Genomic DNA, 10,161 nt, shown 5'->3' on the forward strand with positions numbered 1-10,161 from the left:
ATATATTATATAAATACAAATATAGTAATATTTATGTTATAATATTTTATAGCATTCATATATTATACATCATAATATATTTAATGTGTTATATACATGTATGTACACATTTAATATGCTTATACATATATGCTACATATATACTATATATGGTATATAATTATATAGTATATACTATATAGTATATACTTATGTAATATATGCTTATAATATGTGTTATATATGCTTATATCTGTATATGTACTCATATAATGTGTATATATATACATATGTATATATAATATATTATTATACATATGCTGTATAATATATACTGTAATTACATATGTGTATATCTATATATCTATATCTCTCTATCTATATTTATATATTCAATTTGATTAACAATTATTAACCACCTCCTATGTGTCAGGAACCGTGCTAAGCACTGGGGATATAAAAAGAGACAAAAGACATTCCTTGCCCTCAAAGACATAGACACATATCTATGTATTTGTGTATATGCATATACACACAGATGCATACGTAAACACATACATACATGAATATATGCACATGTATATATCCATGTATATATACATACACACATATGAGTCTTTAACACTATAAGCCTCACCCCAAATCCCTCCAAGTTCTGAAGGTAAAAGGCCTAGTCTTAGGCAGACTTATTGGAACTCTTGGGATGGTGCCCTGGCTGAATCTTTGGGAATTTACTGGGCTCTAATCAGACCACTGCCAAGTGGTCTGATTCATTTCCTCCCTGCCCACAGACTGGCCCCTTCCTGATCTCTGCTCCCAGACCAGCTGTGAGTACTGGGCAAGAGGGAATGTCACTCTGGCCCCGAGCCTACTTTTGAAGGTGACACAGGCAGTCTCAAGCCTGCTAGGAAGAGGCACTCTGATGGGGATTCCTTCTTCTCCTACTCTCCCTGTTCCCTCATCTGTTTCCTCTCCTCTGCTCAGGTTTCATTATGAGACTTAACAACCTCCGGACCACCCCCTGTCCTAGCGAGTAATTCCACTGAGACTGAAGGGTGCTCTGTGGGAAAACCCAGAGCTCCCAGCATTGACATATGTATCATTATCTAAAACACTGCTGTGTGGTGGTGAAAATCATTTCCCTCAAACGTCTGGGTTTCATGCCCAGGGTTTGCTAATTTGTACTAACCACATGGTATTGCAAATAGGCTCTCTTCAAGAACATTTAAAATATATCAGATGTGACAGGTCTCCAGCATTTTATGGAAACTGGAATCCTGCATTTTCTGTGCTGCCGTCCTGAAAGAACAAACAGCGCCCTTGAAAATAAGATTCGTTTTATTCCTTTTCAACAGTGTCTGAGCCTGAGCTGCTTTCTGGCAGCTGTATTGCTGGCAAGGGTCTGATTTTCTCTTTTCTGGATTTCCTTTACCAATAGCAACAATAAAACATTGTTAGTTACCTCATTTTTTTCAACAAGGTAATTGTGTATTTTTCATATATTAATTAAAAGATTTAAAAAATAAACAATACGTAAGTGGGGGATTTTCATCTATTTTAGGTTAGTATATGGGTCACAGATTGCAGTCTGAGCAGAATTAATAACTTTTCACTGTAAGAACTATGTAAATGTAATCCATTGTTATTTTTTGAACCAGATCTTTGATTTCATTCATTCATGTACTAAACTCCAGGGAGATAATTCCCCCCACTGAAACAGATTGGTGCGTGATCTCTTCAGATTATTTGTATTTTTTAATGTTTTACATGTTGCATCTACCATTAGAATAAGCTCCTTGAAGGACAGATATTTTAACAAAAAAATTCCTGTTCTTTATATTCCCTATACCTAGCACAGTCCTTGAACATAGTAAATACTTCACAAACCATTAAATTGCATATGTCCTTTGACCTAGTGATGTCACAGGCCTCTACGCCCAAGAGATCAAAGCGAAAGAAAAAAGACTTATATGTACAAAAATATTGATAGCAACTCTTTTTGCAATGGAAAAGACCTGGAGACTAAGTTAGTGCCCATCAACTGGAGAATGACTGAACAAATTATGGAATATTATTGCACTGAAAGAAATAATGAAAGAAACATTTCCAAGAAACCTAGGAAGACTTGTACGAACTGACATAGAGTGAAGTGAGCAGAACCAGGAGAACAATTCCTATAATAACAGCAACGTTGTAAAGACAAACAACTTTGAAAGACTCTAGAACTCTGATCAATGCAATCACCAATCATGATTCCAATAGATCTGTGATATGACCCAACTTCTAACAGAAGAGAGGGGATGGGCTCAAGATGCAGAATAAGCCAGGCATTTGGGGAGTTGACCAATGTGGGAATTTGTTTTGCTTAATTATGCATATTTGCTACAACAGTTTAGTTCTCCTTTTAAAAAATAGAGGAGAGGGAGGTGAAAGAAAGAGAAAATAAATGTTTATTAATTGAGAAATAAAAGTTTTTAAGTACTTAAAAATGTTGTTGAATTTAATTGCATTGAATTGAACTCAATTGCTATATAAATGTGGACCATAATTATTATTATTACAGCATTCCTAACAGTGTTCTGAGGAAATCATTTTGTGAAGTGCCCCAGAAATGTGTTATTAATGCTTTTCCCCCTAAAAATTTTCTGTCTTTTCATTCTACAAAACATTATTTAGACTACATAAATGAAATTTAAGTCTACTAAATTGATATAAATATTGATGTATTCAGCCTATTTATCCAATATTGCAGAGTGCCATAGTAGAAAAACACTGTCTTGACTGCAAAACTTACTATTTGCACGAACATAGCTAGGTCAGTTAACCACTTTAAGCCTCAGTTCTTTCATCATCTGTAAAATGAGGAAGATGATAATAATATTTGTACTACCTACGTCCCAGGACTGTTTTGAGGAAATTGCTTTGCATGCCATAAAGCATCATGGAAATATAAACTATGGTTGTAATGTCTTCAAAGTTAGAGTCTTCATCTAAGTTTGCCTTGCAATAGAATTATTCCAGCTTTTCTGTATGTATTGTATAGACAACCGGGCAAGAAGGAATGTCACCCTGGCCCAGAGCCTGCTCCTGAAGGTGACATAGGCAGCCCAGCCTGCCTGGAAGAGGCATTCTGATGGTGATTCCTTCTTCTCCTATTATCCCAGTTCCCTCATCTGTTCCTATCTTCTGCTCAGGTTTCATTATGAGACTTAACAACCTCCAGACCACCCCCTATCCCAGCAAGTAATTCCATGAAAGCTGCACATAAGTATGTACATATTGTCTTCCTCGTTAGAATGTAAGCTCCTTGAGGGCAGGCACCGCTTGTCTGTTTTCTTTATATCTCCTATTGCATAATACAATCCTTCCCACATAGTAAGAATTTAAAGGATACTTGTAGATTGATTGACTGACAAAAAGAAACAGCATTTATCCTAAAAAAAATAAGCTCTATTAGCTACCAATCCACCATCATTATGAAGGCGTGCTCTATGAATGTATCCACTTTTGGTGATGAACTTGCAGAGATAACTCCTCACACTCTTATTCAGGGTCCCTTTGAGACCAGGCTTTTGGAAGAGGCCTCCCAATGCCATGCCCAGGGATCAAACCTATGATTTTTATCAGCTAAGGACTGCTTCCTTAAACTAATCAGTTACACACCTTACAAAAATTATACACAGATAGATGAAACAAACTTGCAAAAAATTTACTTGTTAAGATCACACAGCCAAGGACCAGAACTGGGAAGCAGGCCCACATATAACGACTCCCAGTTCAACAGCCATCTGGCCATCTTTAATGACTACATTCCTCTGTGTGTGTTTTGTCTGGCCCAACTAGATGGCAAGCTTACTGATGGACAGGACAGCCCCTTCTGTCTCAACATCCTTGCACAAAAAGGACTCGACAGATGTGTGGTAGTTCATATGTTGAGTATCTCAAAAATGTTAGTACAGTCAAGTTTAATAACATATATTAGCACTAAGACTTTTGGGACACTCTGTATATACTAAAGTCCACGTATCTGAACCAATCAATTAAACTAGGCTGTACATCTGCAAACTGAGAGATGAGCCGTGCTAAATCCTGAGAAAAACTTCATTTAAGGCTTTTTAAAATGAAGTCAAATGAAAAGAATATGTGGGGGAGGGGTTGGGAATCCTTTAATTCAGGGGGGAAAAAAAGCAGGTCCTGCAGTCAATCTTTAGGGAGGGAGTTATAAATGACAGGTTTCTGCATATGAAAATATATTTATTCACTTGGTCTACAGTAGACCAGACTTCAAGGCCAAATGTGTGTAGATACATAAATACACATATATATACATTTGCATACATAAATATATGTATATACAGGGTGAGCCAAAAGTCTTAGCACAGTTTTAACCTCTAATAACTTAAATACTTTTAATAATTTAAAAAGGCATGAAGACTTTAAGGACATGCTCTATGTGTGTATATATGTATGTGTGTATGTATTTATGTAAATAAATACATATATACATATGTTATATAGTGGCTGCAGAGAGGTGCCAATATGCATTGGTAGAAGGTATTTCTGAACAATGACTTCTCTATATCAATGAAATCATTGGTAAAGTGCAAAACATATTACACATATACACATGCAATATAATACATAAGTAAGCATATATGTGTATGTATATATTCCATGTGTGTATGGATTATATACATGTATCTACACACACTTATGTATTACTTTGTGCATGTGTGTATGATTTTTTTCACTAGAGCTACAATCATTGGTAAGTAAACTTTCTCAACCAATGAAGATCAATCTATAAGCTACCAAATAAGAGAAGTACATGGGGGCTCTGAGAGGTTTAGTAATTTTGTCCAGGGTCATTCAGTAAGTATGTGGCAGAAGCAGGACAACCCTCTATCCCCTTTACCACATGGTCTCTCGTTCATATGGACATGTTGGTGCTTGGCGTTGCTGTGTAGACAGTAGACACTGCCCCGGAACCTATCACTACTGATGGTTTTGAACTGGAATTCTTGGGAAGGTCTGTATGAAGGTTTTGGGGACCATTTGTAGAGACTTCTGGGAGGAAGATGCCAGGAGAAGAGGAATAAGCAGGCAGTATCCAGAATTCGTGTGATGTCTATGTTAGCTCCAGGTGGGAAGAAGCCCATTTGACCAGGTATTCTGTTTCCCCAGGTCTCCCATTCAATGAGGCTTTTACAAGCTGTTACTTTAGTACTGCTGGGGCCAATGAGGGTGCTCTGCTGTACTCATGAGGACGATGATTGGTGAACTAAATAAACTGAGAGCCCCTCACAGACATTCTCCTTCTCCCCTGGCTCTGAGTCAGGGAAAGACATTTCCCTTCTAATTGAGTGATTCCTCTGAGGTCCACCTCTCCCTCCCTTCTTCCCATGAAGGGGAAGGAGTCTGAGCAAAAAAGTCATTTTTGTTCCTGCAGTCAGAAGCACCTGGCTCTGACCACTGTTATATCTGGTGAACTGTACCATTCCACCCTGTGTTCTCCCCCCATTACTGTATTGTCTATTTTCCTCTACATAAAACAAATTAATGACTACTATCTCTTATTTAAGGGGCAGCTAGGTGGTACAATGACTAGAGCACTGGGATTGGAATCAGGAAGACCTTAGTTCAAATCTATTCTCAGAACTTTATGAGCTGTGTGACCTTCAGCAAGTCATTTAACCCCTATTTGCCTTAGTTCCTTAACAGTAAAATCAGGGCACACTGGAGAAGGAAATGGCAAACCACTCTAGAGTCTTTACCAAGAAGACCCCATGGACAAGTCCATGGGATCACAAAGAGTCCACCATGACTCAATAACTAAATAACAGCAATCCCTTATTGAATAATCAATGCTAGCATAGAAAAGAGAGGTGTGGGGAAACTGGTCAGTCTGGGGAAAGTGGACAATGCACCCAGCCTCTGGCATTGAAACCTGGGAGAGGAAACATCACAGTAATGATTTTTTTTGGGGAGGGGGGCTAGGCAATGGGGTTAAGTGTCTTGCCCAGGGTCACACAACTAGTAAGTGTTATATGTCTGAGGCCAGATTTGAACTCAGGTCCTCCTGACTTCAGGACCGGTGCTCTATCCACTGTGCCACTTAGCTGCCCAACAGTAATGATTTCTAACCCATCTCCCTCCTCTCCCTCAGAAATCACAAACCTTTGGTGTAATTTTTCTTGCATTTATGCCTTGCTTCCCCAACTAAGTGCTAAGCTCTTCAAGGGCAGAGAATCTGTCATATATTCCCTTATGTTCCCCACAGCAGTTCACCCAGTACTTTGCACAGGCTAATAAACAGTTATTGAATTGAATTATCAGCTTATGAAGTCCCCCACTTCACCCTACCCAACCCCAGGCCCTACTAGTGTGTTAATTTAGAAGAATCACAGAAAACCAGATCCTCCTAGATCATGGAATGGTAGAGATGAAAGGATTCTTAAAAACCATTGAGTGTCCGGGTTCTTAACTTGAGCTCTGTAAACTTGTTTTTAACAATATTTTGGTAAAAGAATTTCAATATTAATGATTTCCTTTATGATCCTATGCATTTTATTTTATGCATTTAAAAACATTATTCTGAGAAGGCCTCTAGAGGCTTAACTAGCCTGTCAAAGGAATCCATGGCACAAACCACTGATTTAGTTCAATCCTTTCATTTACAGTTGAAGAAACTTATGGGAAGAGAGGCTTAATAATGTGCCAAAGGTCACGGAGAGCAAATAGCAGAGCCTGAACTTGAACACAGGGCCGTTAAACCCAAATCTAGTATTCTTTCCACTACATCATGTCTAAATTCTAAATATCCATCCCAGTTTCATTTATATCACCTTATAAAAATATAAACATGTGTCTAGTTGATGTCAGTGTGTTATTTCCATGTCATAAGAGAAAGAGTAAAATGCTGCTTAGGAAACAGTTAGGTGGTGGGAAGAGTCTCCACATTTCACTGAGGACTAAACTAAGGAAAGCAGCAGCAGGAACACAGAAGGAGACTTATCCCAAACAAGAAGACAGCCGACATGAAGTCTAAAACCTTCATTCCTAGCTTCCACTGGAGCATACCAGCTGCAAAAAAAAAAAAAAAAAAAAAACGAAACCGTGGAATCAGTTCAATGGAAATCAAGATGCCTTAACACTGAGAGAAGCTTTAGACTAAAATAGCTGATGAAATTTTAAAGAGGGGAAATAAATCGTCACTAGTAATGAAAACACTAAATTTAGCTCTCGCTGAGGGGAATCCCACGCACCTCTGCAGCCATTAATCAGCCTGGTGAATGAATTGCCACAGGAGGTCATTAGAAGAGCTGTAGCTTTGTTTTCAGAACAAAACGGTTTTCACCACAGAATCAAAGCAGAAAGATCGGCAATCGAATCTTCCATTTCATCCTTCATCTCATCACCTACGGGGTAAAGAAGGAATCCCATGGCTATCACGGAGATTTAACTCCCTGACCTGGGCCAGTGTTTCTAAGCTTAAGAAAGCATGCCTAAGAACTTGAATTCCATCGGGTGGCACGTTTTCTACGGAACATGGGGTTACGTGGCTTATGTATACACACACACACACACACACACACACACATATACATACATATAGAAAGCTATCTTGGGTTTTGTCTGTTTTGTTTTTTTTCATTGCTATCCCAAGTAATCATGAATTCAGGATACAAAACAGCTTTGACAAAGGTTTTCAAAACATTATACAGGCATTAGCTCAGCACTCCTCCCTCTATTTGTTTAAGTAGGTTGGATATAGTTGGTGGCCAAGGCAGTGTGGATTAGGGGGAAAAGCCTTTGTTTCTAAAGTCAAAGGATATGGAATTAAAGCCCAACCTGACTGCTTACTTGTGTGACATTGGCTACTTCACTGCTCTTTAGGCTATGGTCTCCTCAACTGTAAAATGAGGGTGAAAGAGGGATAATTTCCAAGAACCTTTCTGGTTCTTGATTCTATGAATGGGTGACATAATACATTTGAGTGCTAAAAGTTTTAAGTAACAAAACCAAGGGTCATAGGATTTAGAGATGTGAGAGACCTTAAAAATCATGGCATCCAACTTGTTCATTTAACTGATGAAGGGTCCAAGACCCAGGGAGGTTGTCTTGCCCCAGGAAGGAAGGAAACAAGCATTTATCAATCACCTGTTACACACCAAGCACCACGCTAAGCAATTTATAAATATCTCCTCTGATTCTCACAACAGTCCTGAGAGCTAGGTGCTATTATTATCCCCATTTTACATTTGAATAAACTGAGGCAGACAGAGGTCAAACACTTTGTCCAGGGTCACACAGCATTAGAAGACAAATTTGAACTCAACTCTTCTACTCTCCAGACCCAGCTGCCTCCCCAGGGCAAAGAAATAGTTGTTCACAGAGCCCATATCAAACCTAGGGGCTCCTGTCACAACTTTTCCATCACAACATCGTTGGCTAAACCTAGCCAATAATCTGTTAACTCAGATCAGCTAGGCAGCACAGTGCACAGAACAATGGACTCAGAGTTCGAAAGATCCAAGTTCAAATACTGCCTCAGATATTTATTTAGTTGTTTAACCCAGGGCAAGTCATTTAATCTTTCTCAACCTCAGTTTCTTCATCTGTAAAACGAGGGGGTTTTAACATGAAAGCCTCCAATGCCCTTTGCAGCCCTAAATCTATGATCCCTATTCTCTTCAGGATATAGAAGGGACAGTGGCTGAATCTCTGACTCAGTTTCCTCTTCTATAAATATAAGGATAATGCTAGCATCTACATCACAGGGTGGTTGAGGATCAAATGAGATAATATATGTAAAGTGCTTTGTAAACCTTAAAGCACTATTTAAATGCTAGCTTTTATCATTGTTGTTGTTGAATAACCACCCGTCCCTTCACCCAATTTAATGATACTGATGTTTGTTCAAGTATCAAGATATTGTACTGACACATACATCATGGAGAGAGATAGCACCCAAGTGCAAGGCTCTAATTTTTCAGTTTTGATTTATATTCATATGTTTATTAGAAATTCTTACTTTCAGGACTAGAGAATGATCAAGGAAGCTAAGTGGCACAGTGGCCAGGACTAGAGTCAGAAAAACCTGAGTTCAAATCTGGCCTCAGACGTTTACTAGCTGTGTGACCCTGGGCAAGTCACTTAACCCTGTTTGCCTCAGTTTCCTCATCTGTAAAATGAGGTGGAAAAGGAAATGGCAAAACACTCCTGTATCTTTGCCAAGAAAACTCTAAATTGGGTTACGAACAGATGGGTATGACTCAACAACAACCACCACCAAGAGAATGACCACCTTTAAAATAAATTTTCATCAACAAGCAGATTTCTGCATTCCAAGCAGAGCCAAAGCTGTGGTTGCTCACTGTGATCTAGCAGTATATGGTAAAGTTTCTGCTTCCTGTAGAGGTTAATCAGGGCACACTGCACCATCACTCTACTCCATTTCTTTACTCATTTACTTGAGATTATGTAACCCCATACAAATAAACACTTAAGAAATGCTTCTGAAAATGGTGATGGGCAAGGCAAGAGACAGGGGAAAGGCTGATTATGGGAAACAAACCTCATTAGCTTCCTAGGAGACCTCTAGAAGAATTGTTCATGAGCAGCTCAGACATGGAAGGAGAGGAGGGAGGTACAAGAAGGGGAAGCAGGCAGTATTTGAGCCCCTTGACAAGCTGGGAGCAATGCCACAGCCATGGATTTGGTCTAATAAATATTTATGGATGATGATGATAACAATGGTGATGATGATGATTATGACAGCACTAAGAGCTTCAAGGTTTGCAAAGCACTTTACAAAAATTATCTCATTTGATCCTCAAAATCACTCTGAAAGGTTGGTGTTATTTTTTTTCTTAGTCCCATTGTTTATTTTTCTTTTTTAAAAATATAACATATTTTCCCCAATTACATGTTAAAAAAATTTTAACACTTGTTTTTTTTCAAGTTTTGAGCTCCAAATTCTATCCTTCCTTCCCTCCCTCTCTCACCCTTCCCTGAGATAGTACAAGCAATCAGATATAGGTTATACATGTGCAATCATGTAAAACATTTCCATATTAGTCATTTTGTACAAGAAGATTTGAATAAAAAAAAGAATGAAAGAAAAAAGAGAGAGAGAAAGAAAGAAAGAAAGAAAGAAAGAAAGAAAGAAAGAAAGAAAGA

The 10,161-nt window shown here is 38.4% G+C and overlaps 1 long non-coding RNA gene across 1 annotated transcript; it reads right to left on the minus strand.

Moving 5' to 3' along the window:
- Positions 1 to 6,528: 6,528 nt before the first annotated feature.
- Positions 6,529 to 7,391, minus strand: LOC114040596. Its single transcript, XR_003568801.1, has 2 exons — positions 7,245 to 7,391; positions 6,529 to 7,062 (listed from the first exon to the last, which is right to left on the minus strand). It is a non-coding gene; the product is annotated as an uncharacterized LOC114040596 (long non-coding RNA).
- Between the last annotated feature and the right edge of the window lie 2,770 nt (positions 7,392 to 10,161).

The sequence above is a fragment of the Vombatus ursinus genome, unplaced genomic scaffold, assembly GCF_900497805.2.
Source record: "Vombatus ursinus unplaced genomic scaffold, bare-nosed wombat genome assembly UNPS02013747.1, whole genome shotgun sequence".
In the NCBI taxonomy this organism is placed as follows: Eukaryota; Metazoa; Chordata; class Mammalia; order Diprotodontia; family Vombatidae; genus Vombatus; species Vombatus ursinus.